The following is a 15646-nucleotide window of genomic DNA, read 5'->3' on the forward strand; positions in this document are numbered from 1 at the left end:
ATATACAAACTATTTTATGGAGTCTTGCACACCCACTCATCAAGAGTAAAATGCAGACAGGAGTAGCAAGCAAGCAGTAGCTCTCTGACATCTCTGAGCTCCCCTGACCCCTTCACCAGCAGGTCTCTGTGGATAAAGTAGCAAATCAGAAGACCTTCTGCATGTCCTGTGCTCTGCAGAAGGGAGAAAACAGCAGGAAAAGCCACTGCCAAGTGAGATCAGTCAGCCTCGGAAGGGGCCTGGCCTGAACTTTAAGCCCTTAACCCAAAGATTAAGCACCCTGGCATGAAGTTAAATGTACAGATCCCTCCTTCACCCTGCAGCCCTCTACTGCTTGTCAGCCATTGTCAGAAAGACACCTCATACGTGCATACCCCAACTAAGACTTCTTGTTAATCATCAGTAATACTTAGAGTTCATGTTTACAAAAACCTGCTTCACAGGCATGAACAGAAAGGTAGACATTTTCCTAACCCTGGATTTGGGTTGGTAATTATATAATGTCTCTCCTAATTTCAATTTGGTATAATGAAATGTGAGTGGGAGGTTCACTCGTTTCTGCCAGAGCCCATTATTGTGCCTTAGTCAATAACCATGTCCATAACTGAAATTCTCACCTACCAGCAATAGTTGTTACTTAACAGGTCATAATATACACCTTACCAAAAATATCTTATCTATACAGAAAGCCTTCCTATTTACTCATAATTGTGCAGCTTTAAGAAGTGTTATGCAGGTACCATGGCAGTATGTTTATTTGGTGGCATATCCCAAACCCTTCCTGAACACGTCACAGATCAGGTGATGAAGGGACAACGACCCCTTAGTCCTTTAATTAGATTTTACCCTGGAGGAGTTAGGGAGAGTAAGGAAAACAGTAACCTGTTCTGTACCTTCCATCTCACTGCAGCTGACAACAAGCAGCACCCACAAATAAGCAACTGGAGGCTGGTCCTCAGCAACTATTTAATTAAGGACAGCAGGATAAGTCTACCTAACGCATCAAGCCAGAATCGCACAGCAGTGGGGTGGATCTCATGGACAAGGGCAGCTCCTCATGGGGATAACAGTAGGGGAAGATGGTCCATCACAGGAGGCCACAAAACACCCAACAAACCATCATCTTTCTGCCTATGGCCAGAAGACAAAGTGCAGCTAAAAACAATTGAGATACCCAGCAATTTTTTTCTCGCTGCAAGCTCTCCTTTGCTGATGCTTAGCTGCCTCAGGAAGAACACTGGCAAAGAGTACTAGGTGTAAGCTTTTTATTTTATGATCCTTCTTTTCAGCAAGCCCTTTTCTTTAATGAACAGAGATGAGAGCTATTGTTCTGTGAAAGGATGCAGTCAGCCTCCTCTGCAGCTACATTGAATCATTACGTCCCAGAGCTTTATTCAAAAGGTAGGAAACAAACTCAGCACTGGGAACAACAGATAAGGTAGAAATGGTCCTGTGTAGGCCAATCTTTGCTTTGAGAAGGGGCTTTTGATCCCAAGGAATCAGAGCGGAGTCCGGCTCTGAATAAATGCTTCTGTCTGGTGAATTTATGTGGAGCTTATGGAGCTGCAGAGTAAAGGCTGTGTCCTGGTTGGCTCTGAAAGGTGGGCACGTGGGTACTCATTAATAGCATGGCTCTCTTCCTGGCAATAAAGGCAGCATCTGTGGTGAACTGAGGTAGGATACTTGCTGACACAACAAACACCATTTCTGAAGCCATTTGGCAGAGTCATGGCCAAAGTCAGGAAACCAGTCATACAAAACCAGTATCTACATGTCGTACAGGTTTCCTAAAGGAAAGCTAGGCAAACCTCAAGGAATACAAAAAGAAGGGTCTACAAAACTATAAAAATCCTGAAGATACGTGTGGTGTAGCAAAATGCACCAAAGAAAGTCCTAAACTACCTAAGCCTGTAAGGATCAGAGAGGGGGACAGGCTCCTCCCTTGAAGGGCTCAGGGTTCTATGGAAAGATCTGCTTCAGGAAGGCAAAAAGGCTTCAGAGAAAAATGCTGACAAAGGATGGAGAAAGAAATTGGGTTTTTGGCAAACTCCTTTTTACTTACGTTACTGAGGAAAGGGAACAGACAATTTTTACTGCCAACAACTTTGCTAGCTCACAAAGAAATGACTTAATAGATTTAATAGGTGAATCATTTCCTATATTAAGTTACCAATAACTATAAATATAGTTATGACAGCTGAAGTTCCATAGTCTCGGTAGCAGGTCACCCTAGGGCCACGTTTTCTTGTACTAGCTGGTTCCCAATTTAAAGGTCAGTTTTAAGAGCTCGACTTTAAGAACTCACTCAGTCACCATTAGCATGGTAGAAACAGTTCATGGCTCATGGACATCACATCACTCAAAATTTCTGACATTGCTTAGAACTGCAAAAAGTTAAAGTTAAATCAGACCAAAAAGGAGTGGTATAAGCTTACCTGCAGCCCTTTACTTAGCCAGTGTAGATGTTACTGAAGGCTGAAGACCCACTGTGGTAAAGAATTGGTATAAATCACCATAATCCCACATGAAATTCCATTGTATTCCCATTAGGTTTGGTAAGAATGGTGTAGGAATTGGACTTACACCACACAAAAATGTTCCCATACTGAAGACATTCCTATGTGATCAGGGACTGCACTCCTGATACTTAAAGTACTCTCCGTTTTAAACATTTCAAAAGATTTCCTTGCCATTTGCTGCAAGCTATCAAATTTTGTTAACAAAATAGTTGTGATAAGCAGACTACAAGATCTAAAATGTAATGTAATGTCTTTCTACTTTTAATACAGGTCAGTCTTTTAGAGCAGGATAGAGCCTATGAAAAAAAACTCTTCCTGTGCTCCTTTTCTTACGCTGTTGTTTTTTTTTTTTTTTTCTTTTTAACAGTATTCCTTATAAAAATCTAACAAAAGAATTGTGAAGTTTTACAGTCTACATCTAAAAATGCCTTTCAATAAAATGAACCTGCAGGTGCAGTGCTTTGAAGACAGTAACTGTTCCAAGTTGGACAAAATGATACAATTTTATCAGCATCAACAATAAAGAACAAAAACAAAAAGAAAGGTGAAAAGAAAGAAAAAAAACCCAACATATCGCCATACCTTAAATCAGGTAATTGTGGCACTAAAGATGGGATGGTAAAAGAGAGAGACAACAGTATTTGAGGGAAGGGGAAATCTATCCTACTATGATATACCTCATTTAGAGCAATATTTGAGGAATTATTCCAGGCATTCTGAAAATGGGGAGTTTGACTGGACTTCTTTCCTGGAAGACTGCTCTTAAAAACATGGAATACTTTTAGTAACAGTACAAAAAATGGAAGAACTGATTCACATAAACATCTTAGAGTCCAATAGAATGTAATAAGTAGTTCAATATTAACTGCATTTGTGAACAGAAGATGAAAACGCTTCAAAACCAGTCAACTTGATGCACAGCAGTGACACTCCTAAACATTTCATGCTAGCATAAAATGGACACTACCGCACTAATCCATTTTAAAACCTACAACAAAATTTCACTGTGCAAGCGTGGCCTCTCCTCCATCTAAATATAAAGCCTAATTGAAACATAAATTTTAAATGAAACATCCATGTGGCACAATAAATAATAAAATAATTGTAAAGTTGTTTAAAGTAGTTTAGATCTGTGTGTTTGTTTAGAATGGTCAGCTGTATAAGCAACACAAGTCAATGCTTGCCAATAAAGCGGTCAGAATATAAAGTGCAATACCCATGAATGCTTTCAGTCTTGACGTATATATTTCCCTGAGACTAAACTACATAACTGATTTATATTTTCATTCCTACATTTTCCACAATAAATCCTCAAAAATGTCTTAAGGACAAAAGTTCAAGGTCCAGCTGCTGTCACAATCAACTTCATCTTTTAAAACAGTTGAAACAAATTAGGATAAAATTATTATCTTTAATTTTACTGTGGTCGGGGAGCATGCTGTTTCCAAGCATTCCGATTAATTATGTCCCTTTGAATTTTCCTAGGCCATGCTGTGGTAAAAGTAACCCGTATATTCTAAGTGTATTTTTAGAAGGAGAAATATGCTAAGCTGGGGGAAAAAATTACACCTGGAAGGGTGAAAGCAAAAGGAAAATAAGCATAAATAACCAAAAAGCTTCTGCTCCTTTGACTGTGAAGTATGTTATCTGGCTTCACATCTTTCAGTGACCGCAGAGAGAAACATTTAGGTTTCTGTTCTGATCTTTAAGAGAAGGATTAGCAAGGCTTTGGAGTTGCAGGTTTTGTTTTCATCTAGATTCTCCCTTCCTGGTTAAAAACAGTGAGATCACATGGACTCGTGTCTTGACAGAGCTTTTCAACTAAATTAAACTAATCTGGATGAGCTTACTTGATTAAATAAAATCCTCAAGCCTCAAAATATTTCATTTTGATGGACAGAAAAGATAACACAAAGCTGTGAAAGAGCAGAAATTTGAGCATGTTGTTGAGCTGACAAGAAGCTTTCCATTACCACTCTTTTTTGATAAATGTGCTCAGGATGTAACCTCTATGTTTGCCTGTATGTGAATTAGTATATATTGCCCCTCCCTAATTCAGCGGCATGTAACAGTGATAAAACACTTTCCAAAGAGTTGCCATCAATTAATTTTTCAGTGGTCTACCTTTAGTTACACAGTAAAACCTAAGGATTTTTTATAAACTCTCAGCATTGACCTAACTGAGCTCGACAAGAAAATTTATTAATGACTTCAGATGAAAGAGCAGTAGGCCAGCCTCTGAAATCCCATCTATTTTAGGGTATGGTACATGGCAGCTCCCATATACTGATAGTGAGTAAAAACATAAGTTATCTTAATGACTATTTTAAAATCAGTTTTGAAGTACTATTTTAAGTGATTACCTAATCTGAAACTCTAAAAATAAGAACTGAATAATGTTATAGGCTAACATGTAGCATATTAGATCTTCCATCAGTTTAGCATACACATTCATATATCACTGACATTCCTATATAATTTATGAAACATTCCTGCACATTATCAGATTAAAAAACCATGTTTCTGCTATTGTTTTTAAAACACTACAACGAGAAACACTGAAGGACTTGAGAAACTGCAAAGGCGAAATCACAGAACAGCATTTGCTGCAGTAACCAAATCCTACCTGCAAAATCCATCTGACTGAGTATTTTGTTCTTTTGCTGCTAACGTGACAAGATAAACTATACAGTAATAGACCATGACTCCAGAAACCTTCTCATCACTTGTCAGCTTTGTACAAAGATCAAAGCTTCACAGCAACACATGAAGTTGAGAAAAATGTTTGGGGGGCTATCTAAAGTTACAGCAGCTTATACAGCAATGCCTATAGGAGCACCAGAATGATTTCGGAGCCTGCACCTTCGCTCTTTAATGATGCAAGCGGTTAAGTCTTCAGTGCTGAGGTGCTTTTGGAACACCTTCCCCCTAATGATATGCACTCACATTCTTGCAGCGGTACTATAATCATCATGTTGTTTAAATTTGCTTACCAGACTTAAAAGAATTTGCACCTCTTTCTCACTTGCAACCTGATTCAAAAAAAACTATTTCAGCACATGACAAACCTTAAGCACATTTGGGTTCACTAAGTAACTCCCAAGGGATTACTGTTATGGTAAGTATCAACCATCATTTGTAGTAACAGAGATGTAAAGAGGCAGGTAAAGATAAGAGTATCTTCAAGACATCCATTGGAAAGGTTTCCGCAGTTTGAAAACATAGAAAATTTGAAGTTTTGGCTTTTCAAGGAAACAATATGTCTGCTGTAATTTTAGCTGTAGGAGTTACTAAGGTTGCTCTTTGTCTTGTTTGTTAATAAATCACAAGAATGAGAATAAACAGAATGAGAATATTTACAGAAGTGTGCTCATTAGAATAAAGTCACCCTTCCTTGCAAAATTTCACCCTTCTGTGTAATTATTATAGCTCAAAAAACAAGGTTAACCTGATTATACACAGTACAACAAACACAACATTTTAAGCACCAGCACCACATTGCTCCCAGTAGGCAGCTCCAGGCAGAGTATGGACCAAGTCCAGACTATCCACTGTTAAAGGAAGGAGGAAATGTAAATAAAAATGACGTGTGAACCAAACCCATAGTGAAAGATCAGTGTGGCCACGATACATGGCCATGGTACATGATACGCATGCTAAAGACATACCACTCCTTTGCTTTTGTGTGACCATGCAGAGAAGTACAATCCGTGCTCGCTCTAATGTGCCCAACAGTGATTCATGTTTGTTCTCCTCTTCTTTGGAAGAAAGGCACCAAAATGAGGGAATATGGATGCTTGGCCCCTCTTCTCGCCACAGCACCACTTGATATCAACTTGCTGAAAGATTGACTGCACACCCCTTGGAAACAATGAGCAGCCCCGCGAGGGGGTACAACTCTTAGCAAAACAAATTTTCATATACGCCTGTTGGATCACGGACATTTTGTGACAACTATTTCTTTTGCTTTTACGTTCGCTTGCATAGTACCTATCTGACCTCTTATTGCTGTAAGAAACACCTGCATACAAACCTCGTCATAAACAGTCTCACACACTGCTGTTATTTCTGTTTTGAATTTTACACAGCAAATTACTAATGTAAGACGTAAGCTGTTTTTGCAGTAATGTGATTTTAACCTGTCTTTTGAGGTTTTTTTTTTCCTTGATTAATGGTAAATTACTGTGAATATTCAATGTCTTTTAGTAGTCTACTTCTACATATTAACAACAAGATAATTGTAGGTAATTCACTTTAACAAAATTAAAAGCTTTCACATATGCAACTTTCAGCCCAAAGATGATTTGCATTTATTCCAGTAAGACTACAGATCATGGAAAGGTGCCAGTACTTTTCTGATTGCCAGCTTACTCCGGGGTTTTACAGAGATTTTATTTTTTAATTTTGAAGTCCTTTTATTCAACTTCCACACTAGAGCAACATCTCAAGCTTTTGAAATGAAGCCCAACATCATCAAAATCAACGCAAGTAATTTCTGTTTTAATGAGGCAGTCCATATCTGGCATTCAGGAAATACCCTTGGTAGACTCTGAAGGGCGTGGAGGGGCTTATAAGTTGCTCAAACCTGCCATGCTGATTTGCAAATGAGCTGGCGCCGGCTGCATAAGTGACTACTTCAGTTTCCTGTAAGACCTATAAGATGTATACTGGAATAAAGCCAAACTCTGGTTTTCCGCCTTTTTTAAGTTTCTTTCACATTTGCCATTCGGTGTGAAGACTTAACCTTGCCATTAATTTTTTTGCACAGCACTTCCCCATTGATTTCAGGTGGATCGATAAAGCAGGCTGATGATTGGAAAACACAGGGCTGACTGCTGAGCCAGTGCTGTGCCGGCGGAGGACAGGGAAGCCTCTGCCCCCCTGGGAGGCAGCCAGTAATTTAAGGGTACACACCAGAGTCACCCATATTTCCCACAACATTTTAATTGACTTGCCAAGAGTCTCCACCACCCTGTCTTCCTCTCTATGAAAGAAATACATCAATGAAATCAGTCATATAAATAATGTGGTGAATAAAAGTTGCTTCTGAGGAGACTTGGCAGAAGATAATCCTTTAAGGCTCCAGCTATTTTTATTTTTACCATGTCATTAAGACTCACACATTTCTGTCCTGGATTACCTAGACAGAAATACATACACACCTACATACGTCATCTTCAGTCTATCGTATTTGTTTGGGCTAACTGTGGAGCACAAGAGCTGATCTGTTGACACACTGTGGTTCAAGGGCAGACCTGTTTTTTTCCAGTCTAACCAAAGCACTGGCTGTGACAACACGACAGAATGTCTGGTCTCAAGTTTTCCAGTTCAGCCAGAAAAGATATTCATCAGGAAGACAGACATATTCAGGGAAATACAGACATGCAGTATTCCTACTTCTGCCAAACTAGAATGCAGGGGGAAAAAAAAATCTGCCTTCAAACATATTTCTGCTGGGTAATGTCAAATTGTACTATGTAATTCTCAGGAAGCAAACCAAATAATCAAAACCAAAACCAAGAATCAGAAATAGCTGAAGAGTATAAAACACAATCTATTCAAAACCGATCAATTAAAAAAAAGTGTATATGAAATAATTCTCTGCCATAAAATATAATTGGCACAGGTTGCTCAGTAAAATACAGTATAAGTTTAGACATCTATATGAATCTCTAAAAGATTTCAAACTTGTCATCACTAAGGGTGGTAAATTTGACGGAACAATATAAAAAACATCTATAATCAGCGAATAACTTTAGTTAGTTGTACATATTGGTAGAAGCAAAATAGCTGAGACTTCATTACAGCCATTGCAATGTTCTTCAACTATCAATTAGAAAATTATTTATTTCATCAATAAACAGTTGTCAAGAGACCACTCTTTGAGTCTCCAGTTCAGATGGACTGAATTCTGGGTCAGTTACTGGCTTTTTCACACATTTTCTGTGTAATGTGTGGTTTAGTTGTCTCCAGATGCAGCAATTGCTTTTAATTCTCATGCTCCACTAAGACAGTGTAATGAGTCAATACTGTATGCTCATGCCATGACCTTCTCTGGGTACGTATCTTTCCAGTGCAATACCAAGTTTGACCTTACTAATCAATCCTAATTGATGCTATTAATTAATTTGGAAGGAAAAGACACAAGCTTCCAAGGGAAGGTTAAGCCTTGCTAAATAGATCATTTGTGAAAGAATCTCCTAAGGAAAAAAAGAAGTGGAAACCCATTGTTTGGGAGCATTAAAACACAATGTGACAAAATCCATTGTAAACATATCACCTGGAACATTATTGCCCTGGAGGGAAGATTAACTTCTCTGTCTTCTCTCCAGTGAGTCTAAGCTTATTTGCTATGTATTGAGCTTTGTGTCATGTGTTATTCAAAGCAACTTTGAGGCAAATCACTTATCACTAATTGCTATCTGTTCACTGTGGTACGAATATGTACACATCAGTTTTTAGGGCACTTTTTCCTTACTCCATTTGTAATTTGAATTGACTCTCAAGTGAATAGGAAACGCCCCTCTTTAGTTCAGTGACATGCTCTTAATTATTTTTGTAGTTATAAGCGCTATAAAAATCAATGCTATTATTAAGACAAATACATTTTATGTAAGTCACAGAAAATTTATTACAGGCTAGTCCCTTTTTAAATGTGTGTTTTATTTTCTCAGTATTAAAAAAGCCCTTATATTAAAAGTACAATTCAGTCCATTCATAAATCACAAGCTACCTAGAAAGTTTTCTAAGTGAATTAACTAGACTTTGGCAAAACCCACAGATTCAGGCAATGGAAAAGTTGATTTTTCAAGTGCAGGAAAGCCATGCTTTTTTTGCTAAAGCAGAATTTATCTGCACAAGTTTGACTAACACATAAGTTGTCTAAGAATAAAGAGAAGACCCATCCTCACAAAGCACACTTCTGAGATCAAACCCCCCACCCCGCTCATGGAGTTAACCATCTCAGCAGAAGTTAACTCAAAAAAAAGTTCCACTGATATTTCTGAATATTTATTCCATGTCGCAATGACGGGCTGCAGAAAAATCACTATCACTCCATTCACTATTAGGTGTTGACTTAATCCACTGTGGTTCTACGGACCAGAGGAAAAATCAGATATTCTCAAGATATATACCCCATATTCTCAAGAACCAGTTGTTTATACACCACTTTTACACTTAATACATCCACAGTATCAAGGAAGCCAGGCTGCACTTAGATTATTCCTAAAACCTGAAGAAATAACATTCTGGGAGAGAGAACAAGAGAGACAGATTGTGTGAAGGCCATAAGTGAAAAAGTGTAAGTAAAAGGGAGAGAGGAAAAAAAATATACCACCACAGATTTAAAAAAAAAAAGGTCTTAAAATGAATAATGGAAAACTACAAAAAGTAAAGATTCTAAACAATGAGGGAGAGGAGAGGAGAGGAGAGGAGAGGAGAGGAGAGGAAGAGGAGAGGAGGAGGAGGAGGAGGAGGAGGAGGAGGAGGAGAGGAGAGGAAGAGGAGAGGAGGAGGAGGAGAGGAGAGGAGAGGAGAGGAGAGGAGAGGAGAGGAGAGGAGAGGAGAGGAGAGGAGAGGAGAGGAGAGGAGAGGAGAGGAGAGGAGAGGAGAGGAGAGGAGAGGAGAGGAGAGGAGAGGAGAGGAGAGGAGAGGAGAGGAGAGGAGAGGAGAGGAGAGGAGAGGAGAGGAGAGGAGAGGAGAGGAGAGGAGAGGAGAGGAGAGGAGAGGAGAGGAGAGGAGAGGAGAGGAGAGGAGAGGAGAGGAGAGGAGAGGAGAGGAGAGGAGAGGAGAGGAGAGGAGAGGAGAGGAGAGGAGAGGAGAGGAGAGGAGAGGAGAGGAGAGGAGAGGAGAGGAGAGGAGAGGAGAGGAGGAGGAGCTTTGCGAGACAGGGACTATTGCTGCAGTGAGCAACCAGACCTGTCCCACCCCTCACCCTGGTCCATGCTGTCATTGGAGAGGGTTTATCCATGAGGCTGAAGAGCTTCAGAGGAACAATTTAATGTGTTTATTTCTTGGCAAGGTGTGACTCAAAATTAAGTTCCTAACTACCCGACTAACTGGAGACTGAAATAAGGAGCTGATGTATATTGGGTTTTGCTTTCCCATTTTGTTGCATCGTTGTGACATTATCTCCCTCGTTCTGTTAAAATTTAAATGTAAATCTCTTTGGGGTGTTTTATGCTAGTAACTCCACAATTTAGTATTGCAATACAGAGAGTCCATTTTAAGTGCTAAGTGCTCCCAAAAGGTATCTGTCATACTGCCACATTTTATTATGCTCAAACATCAGAGAGAGAAGGGACAGGACGAATGCTCACACATTATGATGCTTTACATCCTGGTTGTGCAGGAAACTGCACAGCTGTGCAGTTTTGAGTAAGCTCTCAATTATATTGATATAAATGTTCATTAAAAAAAGTCATTATACTTTTAGGGTCATTAATACTGAAGTGTAAGGAATTTGATTCAAGCTACATCCTATTACAGAAACCCAAGGTATTTAAATAGATTTCTTTAAGCACCCCTTTCATCTCACAAAAATCTCCACGACAACATACATAACTTTCTAATTTTCCAGCAGTGCATTTTACAGATAGCTGATATATGGAGGCAGTGCAGTTTGCCTTAAAAGGGTCAGGTAATTCCCCATTGGCCAAGAACTCCTATCATCACAACCAGCTTTTTATTAGTGATTTTAAAATATCATCAGCCATCAGGGTCAGCAGCTAACGTTCAGAGTATCCATTTCATTGACAGGATGTACAGGGTGATTTCAACAGTATCTCCTTTGACTAAGGCCTTACACTTCTTTGGCTAGAGATTACTTCCCTGCTCCATGCAGCATCACTGCAATAGCTGGCTGATCAAAAATAACAGTAATAATTACGTGATCAGCAACATCATTGTGATAGAGTATGTAAGATACAGCTTTTGTTATTTAACACCAAGTATCATGTAAGTATTAACATATAAATAGTAAAGCATTTATCCCCACTTTATATGAACACAAAGTTATTGGGAATAAAAGACTCTGGGTAGAAATTTATAGTTAACAGAAAGCTGAGTTCAGATATTTCTCCCTATCACTGAAAATTCAACTGATACTCCCTTTGGTCCACTTTAAGCATACATTGTGGAAAAAAATGCTTCTGTACTCAATGCACAATGCACAATCACAAAGCAAGTTTATAAAAAAGCTTTTGAGAACACTGAACAGACACCACAAATTGGTAGACAGTAGGGTGATAGTGAAGGAAATATTGGGATATTTATGCATCTACTTTACCAAACAAAACAAAACAAAAAAAGTAGTGAGAATTCATCTTGCTTTTCCCTTAAAATTTGTTTCATGAAAGTCTGTTCAAAACACCAAATAAGGCAACATTACAAAAGGTATCACAATAACAACCAATCAGTATGATTAATTTTTCATAAAATGTGAATAGTTGCTTAGAGAAGAAAAATCATTCATAATTTAGAACAGGAAAACAATTCAGTGTATGGTCTCATGACTTATACGGTATGTTTGTCCTATATACAAGTTATAATCCTCTAAAGCCAAGTTTATTTTGTAATATAAAATGCCTGTGATAACACGCTGTGCTAAACTATGGGATAACCAAGACCTGCAGCATTACTATTGCAAACTAGTTCAGTTTGTATGTTCTTTATCATCTATAGGATGGCAGACAGACTGATATTTTTCTCCCATACAAATACTGTTGATGAGATTATTATCAAAATAAATTTGGTATTCTGAATTCTTTCCCTCCAACTCAAGAGTTTCATGCCTTCAAGAAATACTCAGTAAAACAAAAACAGATTTCTGCAGCCCCCCAGACAATGTCTCACATGCTGGGTTGAGTTTCCAGCTCACTTTTGTTTAAAGTGGATTTAGGCGTTTCAGTGCTCACGCAGCTCTAAGCAGTATCTTCTCATTTGTATGTGTCTGACCTAATTTGATTCCATTTTTTTCTAAACCTCAGAGGTAAGATATAAATGTCAATACAAATTAAACTCTGGTCAATGTAAATCTCTTTAGTCTTTTCTTTCTTTTTAAAAGCAAACAAAAAGGAAGAAAAGAAAGAAACAAAGAGAGAAGCAGGCTGCAATCTCCTATGACTTCAGTTTGAAAATAACCATTCATCAAATAATCCTGAGTTTAAACAGCTACATTGCCTTCCACTAATTGATAAATGTGAAAACAATCATTAATGGTTTAATGTGCACAACCAACATTTCCCTATTCTATGAAAATCCTACCTATGTCTTGTAAATACTCAGTCCAGCTTCTTGTTTAATGTCTATTGCAATACCTTTAAATTCAACGAATCTGTGGAAGAGATTTGTAAAATGGAAAGTTTACAGTAATAGTAGATTCAGATCCTTTAATTTTATTAGCAGCTATTTACCACAGTTATATTTAAAAAATCGAGATTTTCTATGCAGCTAAAAGAGCAATCTATGGCATTTTCCAAAGTACCTGTGGAGCATTTCAGCCTTCTCACTGAATGAAATATGAAGTCAGAACAATTAAGTATAAACAGTGGTAGACAGAGTTTATGCCTTCCTAATTCGGAGCAACAGAAAGCCTATCCACATCTTTCTTACCACAGTAGTCCATGGCTTCAATTTATAAACATATGGATGTATTTATTGCACATTGAGAAGTTTTTTTTTTTTTTTAATATCACTTCTTCAAATTTTTGTTCAACTTCCAAAAAACCCTTGCAAAACAGCCAGACCATGAAAGTGTGAAATTTGGGACTAGCTCTATTGTCTTCTTGCATCCTCCCTCTTCTGCTTAGATCCGCTGCGTTACCTCCCACCACACTGTTGTGCCCACGACGGAAACCAGACACATCCAGTCTTCAGCATTTATTTCTAATGTTTTTTAACAGCTCCTTGCAGTAACTTTTCTTTTTTTTCCAAGAATTTAATCACACTTCAGCAGACATTCGGCAAACGTCAGCTGCCGTATTAGAAGTGAAGGTTATATTATAGGGTTATCTTTATAAAGTTCTATAAAAGCTACATGAAGATTGCTGTCTGCCTTTTCAATCAGTGCTGATAAATAAAGAGGTATAATACAACTGCTTTCTGCTTTATAGCTTACAGTCTCTGAATTTGCTAATGAATGAAAATGAAATGGCCATGCTCGCAAAGGGCACGACCTTCATTTCTGACTCTCCCTAGTTCCAGCTATGAGGTGAAACCCCTCCTAAATCAGCCCAGCAGTGCACACCCTGCTCAGAGGTACAGAAATCCCCAACTCTGCACTCCTGAAAGCTCCTAACCCTCCTGCTTTCCCCCTCTCCTCCCAGCTACCTCTCTACGTGGCGTTATTTTCGTAAATAGTTATATATTAACAATAACCACTGCTGCATATCCAGAATCCCACACAGTTAAATGCCAGGGCTGTTCTTAGTTCCGGATTTACTCACGACTGTAATTTTTATTTCTTGGCATTGCGGGAGGAGGAAAGAAAGGAAAAGGATGAAAATATACTCTTAGCAACAGATTTTTCAAAAATACATAAATAACATTCATTGCTCAGAAAACATTAAAGAAATTACATTCTACAGCAAACTGCTAGTAGTGGCTTGAAACAAATTCTGCTAATTGTACTTTTCAGAAAAAACCCTGCGGTTAAGATAACTAATCAGTTGGGAATATTATAATCTGGCAAAGAAAGCTGTCAATTGAAGGAGGAATTTTTAGCAGGGCTTATGAGCCAGAATTAGGACAGCGACAAATGTTTCATAGTATTTGGCAATATTTGAGGAAAGGCTAAGTTTTAAGTAGGTTGAAAAAAGAAAAAGATTCAACTTAAACCTATCACCAACAGAACAAGACAGTTGGGAAAAAATAATATATAAAAAATATAGATTTTTAGCACTACATATATATATGTAAGCACTATATATATAGACACACACACACAATACATATATTTAGTGCTAAAAAACAGGATTCCAATGTTCCACTGTTCTCATTTTCACTGGAGAAACCACATAACACCTTTGTGCCTCAGTGTATCATCTGAAAAAAGCAAGGATAATAAGTGTTTATAAAACTTTGAAGTATGCTGGGAGACTTCAGTGCCTAGAAATCCTCAGAAACCTAGAGAAAAAGCAACTAGTTGGCAGCTAAACCAAACAGCTCAAGAAACTGCACCTTCCCTGATGTGACCTTACACTTAAAACTTTTAATAAAATCCCTCCTGCTATCTTCTTATCTCAGGTCCCAGCTCCTCCGTTCTGCCCCATGTCCCATTAGAAGCAGACTGGTTCAAATTGGTCATAGATATAGTGATTTTTTTGCTCTGTTATAGAGCAATAAAAAACAAAACAATGTTTGCCCTGATAATGTAAACTCCAAATAATCTTGCCTGTGACCAGAATATTTGCCACTGTACTTAGTTATGTTGAAGCCAACTTTACCCTTACTTGTGAACTAGAACATCAGGGTCTCTAACCAGGTGTGTGGGGGGAATCTAGAAAAAAACAAAACAAAACAAAACACAAAAAAAACCCAAAACCAAAAAACACAAACCACTCCACACAAAAAAGACAACCAAAAAAAAAAAAAAAAAAAGACGAAAAACCCCACCACCATCAACAACACAAAACCAAAGCCAGAAAATCATTCAATCTGTATAGGCTGACGCAAGCAGTCAGAGTCAGCAGCTGTTCTGGAGTTTATAAGCACATTGTAATACAATCCTAACTCCAGTAAAGAAAAAAAGACATAAATGCCAAAGAAATTTCAACTTTCCTCTCAAACTCTAAGGAGAGGTAACATTTGTAATTACCCTCATGACACTAGCAATTCACAGAGTCCCTGTAAATGCAGAGTCTAGGATACCGGGATTAAAAACCTGCAAAGAAAGATCACTAAAGCAGATGAAACCATTTTCACATACAGACTACAGAAAAAGACAGAAGTGAGGAACATTCGAGAGTAAACAGAAAAAATATAGAAAAGTGCTATCAGAACTTCAGCTAGTCACCTCAGTTTTCAAGTAACAGTCTTTATATAGAAGTATCACCATCAAAGTTAACACTTGTACATTCTAATTTGTCACTTTCATATAATACATAGTTACATATTGTTATCTGTCA

General features: G+C 38.1%; 1 protein-coding gene across 2 annotated transcripts in view; it reads right to left on the reverse strand.

The window, feature by feature from the left end:
• The window catches only part of LRP1B (LDL receptor related protein 1B), a 780133-nt gene that overhangs the window by 549936 nt on the left and 214551 nt on the right, over positions 1 to 15646 (reverse strand). The window lies entirely within an intron of this gene.

This window comes from Aptenodytes patagonicus, chromosome 6 (genome assembly GCF_965638725.1).
Source record: "Aptenodytes patagonicus chromosome 6, bAptPat1.pri.cur, whole genome shotgun sequence".
In the NCBI taxonomy this organism is placed as follows: Eukaryota; Metazoa; Chordata; class Aves; order Sphenisciformes; family Spheniscidae; genus Aptenodytes; species Aptenodytes patagonicus.